Raw genomic sequence first — 12268 nt, 5'->3', positions numbered from 1 at the left:
TGACAAAGAATAGACAAAAAGTTCTAACGTAAATATTCTTCCTTTGTTTCTAGGAAGAAGTCACACATACAGTAAAAATAGAGAGAACCTAGTTCATTTTGAACAATCTTCCCCAAACCCTGAAACAGGTCTACTTTCTAACACCAGAGATGTCTTGAATGAGTCCAACCCCTGCAGTCCCCTCTGTCTGGAATAGACTGAGGAAGTTTGCTCCAGCCTTAGAACAGCATGGGCTGGCAAGCGTTCTCAGAGAGGCTCTCGACTTCAACTCTAAAGGCCCTAAGGAATATGTGCAACTGGGTCAGGTTAAGGCCAAGCTGAACCACATGACCAGGGCTCTCACCACCGCCAAAGTCAGTGGAAGGATATCAGTCCCCAGAGCTCTGTTACAGGCCATGGGATGCTCCATGGAGGGGTGGTGAGCATATGAATACAATCAGCAGAAACATCGGTAATGGACTGGAGGTGTAAATAAACAATGTCTGCCCTCCAGTAAAACCCAGGAAAGTTGTCATTCAAAAAGCGATGTCTTGAAGAAAACATAGGTACGAATCTTTGTGACTTTGGATTAGACATTTTTTAAGTAGGCACAAACAACCCAAAAGTAGATAGATAAATGGACTTCACTAAAATAAAAAACTTATATGCTTCAAAGGATACTGTCAAGGAAGTGAAAAGATAATCCACATAATGGGAGAACTATTTCCAAATTATATATTTGACACAGGTCTAGTACCTAGAGTATATAAGGAATTCATATAACTGAGCAATAAATGACAAACAACCAAATTTAACAATGGGAAAAAATTTGTGAGTAGAGGTTTCTCTAAAGCAAACACACAAATGGCCAAGAAGCACATGCAAAGATGTTCAATGTTTTTCATCATTAGGAAAATGTAAATTTAAGCCAAAATGAGACACCACTTCACACCCACTAGTATGACTTAAAAAAATAAAGACAACACATGTTTGGAAAGTTACGGAGAATATGGAATTCTCGTATATTACTAGTGAGAATGTAAAATGGCATAGCCACTGAAGTTGGTAAACAGTGTGTGAGTTCCTCAAAAAGTTAAACATAAAAGAAAGTTAAACATAAAGTGACATATGATGCAGCAATTGCACTCCTAAGTTTATAACCAAGAAAATGAAAAACAGATGTTCACTCAAAAACATGTACAAAGCTGTTCATAGCAGCATTATTCATAATAGTTAAAAAGTGGAAACATCTTAAACCACCATCAGTTGATGAATAAACAAAATGTGGTATAACCATATGGTGGAATATTATTTGGCCATAAAGAAGTTGAAGTACTGATGCAGGCTAAAAAGGATGAAACTTGAGAACAATATGCTGAGAAGCAGATGCAAAATGCCACTTTGTTATTCCATATAGAGGAAGTGCCCAGAACAAGTACATCTATATATAGAGAAAGTAGATTAGTGGTTGTCAGAGACCGCAAGAAGGGGGAAATTGGAGAGTGACTGCCCATAGGTACAGGCATGCTTTTTGGCATTATGAAAATATTCTGGAATTAGGTAGTGGTGATGGTTGCAGAACTTTTGCAATATGGTAAAAGACACTGAAATATGTGCTTAAAAATGGTGATTTTTGTGATATATGAATTATACTATAGAAATAATAATAAGAGTAATAAAGCAAGGTGTCTTTCCACATCTCCATGTCTTGTATTTTCATTAAAAATAAAAAAGCATTTCAGGGCCAGGCTCAGTGTTTTACTCCTGTAATCCCAGCACTTTTGGAGGCCTAGGTGGGAGGATCGCTTGAGGCCAGAAGTTCAAAACCAGCCTGAGCAACACAGCAAGAACTTGTCTCTACGAAAAATAAAAAATTAGCCAGAAATGGTGATTTGTGCCTGGAGTTCCAACTACTTGGAAAGCTGAGGCAGGAGGATCGCTTGAGCCCAGGAGTTCAAGGTTGCAGTGATCTGTAATCACCACTGCACTCCAGCCTGGGTGACAGAACAAGACCCTGTCTCAAGAAAAAAAAAAGCATCTCACTTTAATAGTAAGTGGCCAGAATATGATGCTGGCAGCATGTTGTGAGGAAATGTATTAGATGAAAGAAGTTAAATTCCAGTTTTCCTTTTTTCAGAAATGAGGTATAGGGAAGAGAAACATGTACTTGGAAAGAACTGTCCCAGCTGAATTGGAAAATGTGGGAAGGGGATGGGGAAGAGGCTGCTCCACCTGAAATCTGGCTCCAGGACTTACAGCAAGGGGAACTTGGGCAAGTTACAGACTCTCTCTGCCTCAGTTTCTTCATCAGGAAAACAGAAAAAATCATCCCATAAACTATAAAGTCGATGGTATCACCGAGTCCCCAAATTGACTGCACATCTGAGTCATGTTAACAAACACATTCCAGGCCCCACCTGAGCCCTCTGAATCGGAATCCCTGCAAGGAGGATGATGAACTTGTATTTGCACTGACTTTCCCAGCTGTTTCTTACTCTGATCAACTTGGGGGTAGGACACATTGAGCTGCATCACATCATTCTAAAGCCAAAACACAACAGCAGAACAAGAATATTTTCAATGCAGTCTCTAAAGCAGAGGAGAAACTGTTGAGGGAACCTAGAAGTAAAGGAGATCTGGCTTGCTGGGCTCCATTTAAACTTTATTTTGAGTACAGAAGAGACACGAGCTCTTCGGGACACATGCCTGAGGCAGTGACAGTCCAACTTTGGAAGAGTGGAAGCCCTAGTTTCACATTCAAGCATGCTCTGAGTAGAAATTAAGTTTACCTCTTCTTGCACAGCAACATGGCCAATCTTTCCTAAGCTGCTCAGCTTACAAGAAAAGGAATCATACTGCTAAGAATTCAAACTTCAGCAGTCATGGGTAAGTAAGGAAGTCTTATAAACCTATTCTATCGACCTAACCAGAAACCCGAAATTTAGCAAGTTCTTTCACTTTCAGGACAGTTGTGTTCACTAGATCAGAGGCATTGAGACATGAAGAACAGACCCTTAAAGAGGGAAAGTGTTCCCTTCAGTTTGAGGACATCACTGGAACATTGGGGAAGTGGGAACACAGCTGCTCACTCTACAGTATGGGTTGCCTTTGTGTCTGGAATGTGTCTGATGTCCTGATCCCTTTGCCCATTTCAGGGAGCCTTGGGAGGACCCCGAATCACTGATGGAATTGGACAGTGCATGGAGATGGCTCAGCAGCACGAGGGTAAATGCAGGGGAAGTCCAGGTCGTACTGAGAGGCAATGACTGGCGCTGATGGGGACAAAGATAAAATCAAAAGTTTGTGCTTCATCTTCAAAAACTCAAACTGATAACAAACTTGGCCTTATGAGAAATGATAATTATTTTTCTATTTACATGAGAATTTAATCTCAAAACAGAAATCAGAAAAATATTAAGTCCAAGGCATAAAACCTAAACCATTGCTCATATTTATTCTTTCTAAATAGAGCAAAGTGTAAAATCTTCTCCATAAAACATACATTGTGGTTATGAAAAGGCAAAAGTCTTAGAATCATTGGTATTCCATAGAAGAGTGAATTAAACACAGCCAAAGGAAGACCCAGGTCTCATACTTCTCTTGTATATTCCAAAGTTCCAGGGAAATTCCAGGTGATAGAGGTTATTTCCCATACTGTTAAAGCAAGGTTGCAGACACTTCTGAATTTTGGCCCCAGTACTCTAGAAGGGCACACCTCTGTCCTGCAAAATAATACAGGAATGAATACTCTTCCTGTGACTCATTCTGGTCATTCTTCCAGCATCACAAAAACCAAAAATGGAAATATGGCCAAATACATGATTAGCAATCCCTCATCTTCAGGTTTCTTACCTGTTACTTATGGATAATAGCATTATCTTAAGGATTATGATGAAGATACAATGTCCAAATATAAACACAGTTTTGAGCAAAATGCCTTGTACAAATTGGTCAATGAATAATTACTAATTATGTGAATATTTACTGGATTATATGGATCCTATGAATAATTACTGAATAATTATTGTGATTGCTTTTCTTGGCAGTGCTGAAAACTCATCCCTTTGTGATCTAAAGTAACCCATGTAACTTTGTGAACCTGCAGTTTTTTCATTTAGAAACTTGACAGATTTTCTTTTCTTTTTTTTTTTTTTTTTTGAGACGGAGTCTCGCTCTGTCGCCCAGGCTGGAGTGCAGTGGCGCAATCTCGGCTCACTGCAAGCTCCGCCTCCCGGGTTCACGCCATTCTCCTGCCTCAGCCTCTCCAAGTAGCTGGGACTACAGGCGCCCGCCACCACGCCCGGCTAATTTTTTTGTATTTTTAGTAGAGACGGGGTTTCACCGTGGTCCCGATCTCCTGACCTCGTGATCCGCCCGCCTCGGCCTCCCAAAGTGCTGGGATTACAAGCGTGAGCCACCGCGCCCAGCCAGAAACTTGACAGATTTTCATTCTGACACAGAATGTCAGGTCTCCCAGACCCCAGAAAATACATTGACTTAAAGCCTTTGATACATCTCAAAGCAGTATCCTTACAGTGTCATTGGAAGATGGTGTAGGCTGCAGAGAGGGATGCTTTCAAATGGGATTGACCAGTCCTCCTTCCTTCACTTCCACATGAATGCTGGGCAGCCCAGGGTCAACCCACTGCACCCTCAACTCAGGCCTAAGTCCAGCAGCCAATCTTAGGAGATCTGGGCTACAGAACAGTCTCCCAAGTTCCAGGCTTACAAAACCTAGGTGGGGATGAAAGCTGAGAAAGTGAAGAGGTGGTTCATGGGATCACTCTTTCCGACTCGTTCCTCTCACCTCAAACTCACCTTCTACTGCACAGCAACACTGAGGATCACCAACCAACCCTGACCATAACCTTGATCTTGCCATGTTCTGTTAGTGGAATGCAACCAAAAATCAATGGTGTTAGGTCATCTCAACAAAATATATATCAAACCATATTCCACAAGAACTGCTCGTGGCCCTGTTCTTTTCAGCATATGGGAAAACAAAGTGGAAACAACAAAATAGCATCAGGGTTTACAAAACTTACCAAGACAGATGGTTACACATGTTTTCAGGAGACCTCTATATAAATGACTTTGATCACTTGATACCTTGAAAAGAGGTCTTGTGGCACTAGAATGACATCTATAAGTGACAAGTATAAAATGTAGTGCTCAGTGACATTAAAAAACAAATCAACCCACATAGAGGAAGAGCTTTGGACGTAGGGATGTCAAACTGGTCTAGAGTGTAATGAAAACCCAAGATGGTGCCCCAGTAAGAAAAAAGGAAATCAACATAACAATGGGATGCAGCAGGAAGAACACTGAGACAGGAAAGAAAACATTTTTAAAAAATTATTCATTCACTTTCTAGTGGATACAGAAAAAACTGCAGAAGACCCAGAGGATATCAGGGCAGGCTAAAAGTTTGATATCTTACACCTGTGGAAAAGCCTTAAGATCCATTTTAACCTAGAGCAGGTGGGGTGACTTCATGACTACCATTAAGAAAATATAACCTGTTGGGAAACTGTTTCTGCCTTGATGATGTTGTACAGACAAGAGATAAACAGTGAGGAATATGCTTAGGTGTATTGGGAAAGAGATGGGTCTGTGGCATTATCACAAGGGTACACGATTACTGAGAGTGAATGCTGAAGGAATGATCCCCATTGGTGGTGACCCTCAAGTGAGACCAGGGTGCCTGTGTTTCAGCAAAGCCTGGGCAGTTGGAATGAAGGGCTCCTAAGATTCCATGACACCCCCACATTCTAATTCCGTTATTGCAACTGCAGACGGTTACCTGGCACGCTGGCCACTGTCTACCTCACTCTTATCAGAGTCTGAGCTACTGGCATTACCTTCAGCTCTGAGTTCAGGCACCTCGAACCTTGTTTTTCTGGTTAAGGATCCTAAAGTGCTGTGGGGAGTGATCACGTTTTTCTCAACAGTAAGTAAAGAATTTCAGTTATGGACCGGGCGCGGTGGCTCACGCTTGTAATCCCAGCACTTTGGGAGGCCGAGGTGGGCGGATCACGAGGTCAGGAGATCGAGACCACAGTGAAACCCCGTCTCTACTAAAAATACAAAAAAATTAGCCGGGCGTGGTGACAGGCGCCTGTAGTCCCAGCTACTCGGAGAGGCTGAGGCAGGAGAATGGCGTGAACCCGGGAGGCGGAGCTTGCAGTGAGCCGAGATTGCCCCACTGCACTCCAGCCTGGGCGACAGAGCGAGACTCGGTCTCAAAAAAAAAAAAAAAAAAAGAATTTCAGTTATGGACATCCCTCAGTCCTGATTAAACCTATTTGATTTCACCAGTTTCTAACCCATCATATGTTTAGGTTTCTTCTCCCCAGTCCCTGGCCCCACCTCTCCTGCCACAAACGTCAGCATGGTGGTATCTGCCAGCCCTTGGTCCAGTGAGAAGGCAGAGATGAACATTCTAGAAATCAATGAGAAATTGCGCCCCCAGCTGGCAGAGAACAAACAGCAGTTCAGAAACCTCAAAGAGAAATTTCTTGTAACTCAAGTGGCCTGCTTCCTGGCCAACCAGCAGAAGAAATACAGTAAGATCTATAGGCTCCCCGTCATGAAAGTAATGAATGATGTCCTGTCTTCTCTCTGAGATACTAAATGCTCTCTCCATCAAAAATAATTTCATCCTTCCCGTACTTCTAGGAAAACAGAAATGGGTGTTTTAACATTTTGTTAAAGTTGGAAGACAGAGGTACCAAAGTATTTAGCAACTTTCCATGTTTGCAGTCAGCTGGGGGTGGGACTAGAGTTAAACTCCCAGTTATTGATTTCTGACCCAGGCACAGAACGACCTGTTTTCTCCAAGAGGCTCAATCATGTTTTCAAGAATCCTCTCTGTACCATGTAAGATCCTGCAGACAAACAATATCTAGTCTGTTGTTCTAAATGTCTGGGACTGCTGAACTTTTATTCAGTTCAAGCTTCTGTTGAGGCCCAATAGGCAAAGCTCTGTTCTAGTGACTCTGAAGGAAACTTGGTGATGGCACCCAGTACTCGCTCTGAGGGGCTTCAAGAGGAGTCTGCTCCTAATAGAACCTGTGCTATCTGTAAGTGACATAATCAAGAGCAGGGAGTAGGGGTCGTGCACGGTGGCTGACTCCTGTAATCCCAGCCCTTTGGGAGGCTGAGGCGGGCAGAGCACGAGGTCAGGAGTTTGAGACCAGCCTGGGCAACATGGAGAAACCCCATCTCCACTAAAAATACAAAAAGTAGGTGGGTGTGGTGGCGGGTGACTGTAATCCCCACTAATCGGGAGGCTGAGGCAGGAGAATCCTTTGAAGCCAGGAGGCAGAGGTTGCAGTGAGCCAAGATTGTGCCATTGCACTCCAGTCTGGGCAACAGGGCAAGACTCGTCAAAAAAAAATAATAATGATAAATAAAAATAAAAAGCAGAGAGTATCTTGGTGAGAGAGAAGTCCTTCTTCCTGGGGCACAGACTCTTGTTCCTAAAGAGGAAGAAAGATCACACCCAAGAATGTGTGGAAGCAGCAGTGCAGTGTGCAGAGCAGGGACCCTGGGCCTGTCTCCTGGGCTCCATCCAAGTTGCTTGTCTTGTCTGTCCCTCAGTTTCCTCATCTGTTGAGAGAGTACTACAATAACACCTACCTCTGTAAATTGCTGCAATGAATTACATGAGCTATTTCCTGTCAATCTCCTAGAACATTTATTGGCACAGAGTAAACACCACCTATTAGTTCTTCATTCTGCTGTTTCTAAATTAACACAAACTTTATTAGTATTTGGGCATATTTCCTTCATGGCCTTATGGTCTTACATCTCACATTTTATGCTTCAGATATGATTCTTAAAATCATATCTGAATATATGACTTAAAAATCAAATATTTTTAAAGTCTTTGACATATTTATCCTTGAAATACCCAGTAAAAGGGAAACCATCAGTCCCATAGTCCTAGGGGCCTTCCCGACCGTACAAGAAATCACTACTTCATGCCCCAGTGCAGTGTTGTAGAAGAGAGGTTGCAAGGCTTGAGAAAGTGGCCCCGCATTCAGAGTCAGACCTCAGGGGCTGTGAATTCTGACTCCACTTCGTTGTGGTTGAATCATCTTGTCAACTTCCTTGATGTGCCCTTGAGGTTCTCTTTCTTCGTCTCTAAATTTTGGAAGATCAGATGCCAGAAAGTCAGGAGACTGAAGAGTAAAGATGTGGAAATCCCTGCCTAGAGCCTGGTACTGGGGATAGTTTTGTCCTTGGGATGGACATGGCTCCTGCCCTGTAGGCAATGACCACAGCAGCATGTCCAGCCTTCCGCTGAGGCAGGCGTGTCTGTCTTTTCTCAGAGTATGAAGAGTGCAAAGAGCTCCTAAAATCTATGCTGAGGAATGAGCTACAGTTCAAGGAGGAGAAGCTTGCAGAGCAGCTCAAGCAAGCTGAGGAGGTCAGGTGAGGGGGCCCCATGGGGGCAGGCAGGGGGGCAGGTGTGTAAATCTCTGAAGTACAGCAGCTTGGCGGGGAGACGTAAGAGCTAAGCTGGGCCAGGGGAAGGGCAGGAACTGCCATGGCAGGCTTGCGACACACAAATATTTATCACACAGAGAACAAGGATAATAATAAGTTATGGGTTGCAGTTGCTTCTCAGAGCCTTGTTTTCTCTTTTTCAAACAAGTAATTGTTGAGGTGAAATTTGCATAACACGAAATTAACCAAAGGAGTGGGAACCACCCAGCAGCATTCCGTATACTCAAAATGGTGTGCCATCACCACCCCACTTACCTTTAGTGAGAATCACCTCCTGACTGCGGCTTCTCATTCTTCCACTCAATCAATGTTGCCTTCTCGACCCTGTCATTCTTTTCTTCTTTTGTCTTTTCAATTCACCCCATCTGCACCTGGCCTCATTTCTGTACATGGCTTTGTATCTAGTGAACACAAGATGCACTATGTGTATTTTCACGTGGAAATGTCCATGGCCAGAGTGAGGAACTGAAAGGATGTCTTTTTGTAACTGAGTTAGGAAGACACCTACTTTTGTTTACAGAAGAGAAAGATGAATGGAACATCATCAAGGATCTTACAGGAGCCCTCTCTGATATAGAGGAAGCCTGTAAACCATTTTCTATTCTTTCACTTGGCCACAGATATTCCTTTAAACATGTGCTGACCTTCTGCTTTGAGGTCTCCTTGAGGACATTGTCTCAGAAATCTCTGTTGCAATATTAGAACAGATCAGTCATCCCTTTCCACTGTTAAATTTTCTCTACTGTCTCACCTTAGGCAATATAAAGTCCTGGTTCACTCTCAGGAACGAGAGCTGACCCAGTTAAGGGAGAAGTTACGGGAAGGGAGAGATGCCTCCCGCTCATTGAATCAGCATCTCCAGACCCTCCTCACTCCAGATGAGCTGGACAAGTCCCAGGGGCAGGACCTCCAAGAACAGCTGGCTGAGGGGTGTAGACTGGCAAAGCACCTTGTCCAAAAGCTCAGCCCAGGTAAGGTGGCCATAGGCCCTGATGACCCAGAACCTCAGGCTTATGAGAGACTCCAGACCTCCATACTTTCACAATGACAGTTGTATCAGTGGGGTTTTTTTCCACTAAGCTTACGTGGCCATGACATGACCAGGACTTCCTGGGTAAGAAGAGATGGGAAACCCATGGGGTTGGAGGTCACAGTATTGCAAGTGTCCCTCCTCCCTTGATGGAAGATGGTCTTTGGAGCAAGAGGCAGCATCTATCTAGTTTTAAAGGACAGGAAGGAGGCTGTGATGGGAGCGGGCTTGTTAGAGTGAAAAGAGCTCTGGACTAAGAATGCAGGTTCCCAGGCTGTCTTTTTGGCAGTGTTCTTAGTACCTGTCGGTGAGTGATTTGTCCTTCCTGAGTTTCTCTCTCTCCATCTGCAAAGGCAGACAAATTGTCTCTTGCAAGGGTCTGAAGCATCCAAATATGGGTACACTTATGACTGCTTTCCAAAATGAGATGAAGACCCTTGCCACGTGGTGTTGGAGAAGGCACTTGATGTGGGGGCATTTGGTGGTAGGAAGTGCTTCAGACTGGAGCACTCCCCATGGAGAGAATGTCCCTGAATAACACAGCAGAAGCCACTTGGAGGCTTGAAATCTCCTGATGAATTGAGGATTGTGGGACAAGTTTGTCCTCTCCTAAGAGAAAGAATTAGGTTTGAAATGCGAACTGTGACAGGACACCAAGCCTGTGCCTGGGAATCAGATCTGTGGCAGAATGGAGGAGACGGCTGCCAAAGTCCGGAGAGAGGCTGCACAAGCCTCCAGTGATATGGGGAGCAAAAGGTCTTTTCAATATTTGGCCACATCTTGATGGTGGCGCTCCAGATCAGAAATGCATTGCCTGATGGATCAGGAAACCATGCCAGGGCATTTTGTTAAATATAAAACAGGATAGCTTTCAGTTGAACGGTGACCCATGCCTCAATGTTCATGTCTCTGTGCACATTGGGCTGACTGTGCTTGCAGAGTGTGAAGTGGGAAATAACTAAACGAACACTTCTGTATTTACAGAAAATGACAAAGATGAGGATGAAGATGTTCAAGTTGAGGAGGCTGAGAAAGTGCAGAAATCATCTGCCCCCAGGTAACACTGAATACTCAGGAGCAAGTAATGGCTGGTAACATACAAAAAGTCTAGGAGGCACACCCACTCTGGCATCTATGATGGGCCTAAAGCCTGCATTCCTTTGGCCACAGTATGTGAAATTCTGCCCAACTTAGATGCAGATTGTGGCAGCTGTCATGTTTCTCTATGTGTGCCGAGTGTCATGTCTGCACCATACAGGGATAGCTGAGCCTTCATCCTCCTCAGCTCCTATCTGTCCAGTGCAATGAACACCAGCTGCTCTCTTCCTCTCTGGCTCCCATGGCAGCCATGCTCTGTTGCAGAGAGAAGAGGATTGCATGTTCCCTCTTAATGGGAACCTCCTGTTTGCTTTCTGGGACCACTCTCTTAGTGCCTCCTGTCAAAACCAGCTAGGACTCCTTGGGGTCCAATCCCTCTATGTTTAATCTTCTGTCATCTCTATCCCACCTAGCTCATCAGGGAGGTGCAGAAGGCTGAAGAAAAGGAAGTCCCTGAGGACTCACTGGAGGAATGTGCTGTCACTTATTCAAAGAGCCACGGCCCTTATGACTCCAACCAGCCACACAGGAAAACCAAAATCACATTTGAGGAAGACAAAGTCGACTCAACTCTCATTGACTCATCCTCTCATGTTGAATGGGAGGATGCTGTACAAATTATCCCAGGTACATTCTGTTTTCCTTGTGTCTCATACCTCTCTCTAGGCTGAGGAAGATAAACTCTGAAGACAGGCTCTATACACACAAATTGGTTTGAATAAAAAACGATGATGGGTTTCTAAACAGATATCAGGGAGGTTTTTTGTCCTTCTCAGTTCATGTCATGCCTTTGTCTGCCAGTCCCCAGTATCAAGTTATTGGACCCCATGCAAGTGTGACAATCTCATAGTCACCTGAGTGCAGGAGGTGTGCAGGAAGTATCAGGCCTCCTAGCTTGGATTCAATATCTCTTGTCATCTGTGATTAAATCTTCTGTCCCTGAACAATGTCCATGGAATTTCTATGCCTGTTTAAGGAAGCTGGCAGCCTTGCCTTTGTATTTGGAAATATTGTTCCCCAGGCTTCACTGCTCTCAGCTTTAATCTGGATCTCCTTTAAGTCAGCTTGCTTAGCTGCACAGTCACCCTGAAATCAGGATGGAAACTTTTCTTCTTTACTTTACTGATGTATTTCCATAAAGCAAGGCTGGACCCTGGTTCTCCACCCTGTCAATGCAATGGCTGATCCAATGTTTCTTTGTAGCATCATAGATTTTTTTTTTTTTTTTTTTGCGATGGAGTCTTGCTCTGTCACCCAGGCTGGAGTGCAGTGGCACCATCTTGGCTTGGTGCAACCTCTACCTCCCAGATTCAAGTGATTCTCCTGCCTCAGCCTCCTGAGTTGCTGGGATCACAGGTGCACAACATCACATCTGGCTAATTTTTGTATTTTTGTAGAGACAGGGTGTCCCCATATTGGCCAGGCTAGTCCTGAACTCATGACCTCAAATGATTCACCTGTCTTGGCCTCCCAAATCACAGATTCTTTTTAAAGCAAGAGTTGTTCAAATTTATTCAAGCAAGAGTTGTTCAAATTTATCTATCCGTCGAGTTTCATGTAGAGATGCCTCTAAACATTTAATGTCCATGTTACCTGGTGATATAAGTCCATATTGCAGCAACACTCTTAGAAAATTGTTTGACCAAT

General features: G+C 43.8%; 1 pseudogene across 1 annotated transcript in view; it reads left to right on the top strand.

The window, feature by feature from the left end:
* Window positions 1-6289: 6289 nt before the first annotated feature.
* The window catches only part of LOC100585076, a 1278821-nt pseudogene continuing 1272842 nt past the window's right edge, over window positions 6290-12268 (top strand). Inside the window, exons 1-5 of the transcript XR_004032673.1 lie at window positions 6290-6545; window positions 8316-8418; window positions 9250-9464; window positions 10508-10580; window positions 11043-11248. The product of XR_004032673.1 is annotated as a neuroblastoma breakpoint family member 10-like (transcript). The remainder of the gene's footprint in view (window positions 6546-8315; window positions 8419-9249; window positions 9465-10507; window positions 10581-11042; window positions 11249-12268) is intronic.

The sequence above is a fragment of the Nomascus leucogenys genome, chromosome 12 (assembly GCF_006542625.1).
Source record: "Nomascus leucogenys isolate Asia chromosome 12, Asia_NLE_v1, whole genome shotgun sequence".
NCBI lineage: Eukaryota > Metazoa > Chordata > Mammalia > Primates > Hylobatidae > Nomascus > Nomascus leucogenys.
The sequence above is the reverse complement of the archived record's forward strand: the minus strand, read 5'-3'. Positions and strand labels throughout refer to the sequence as shown.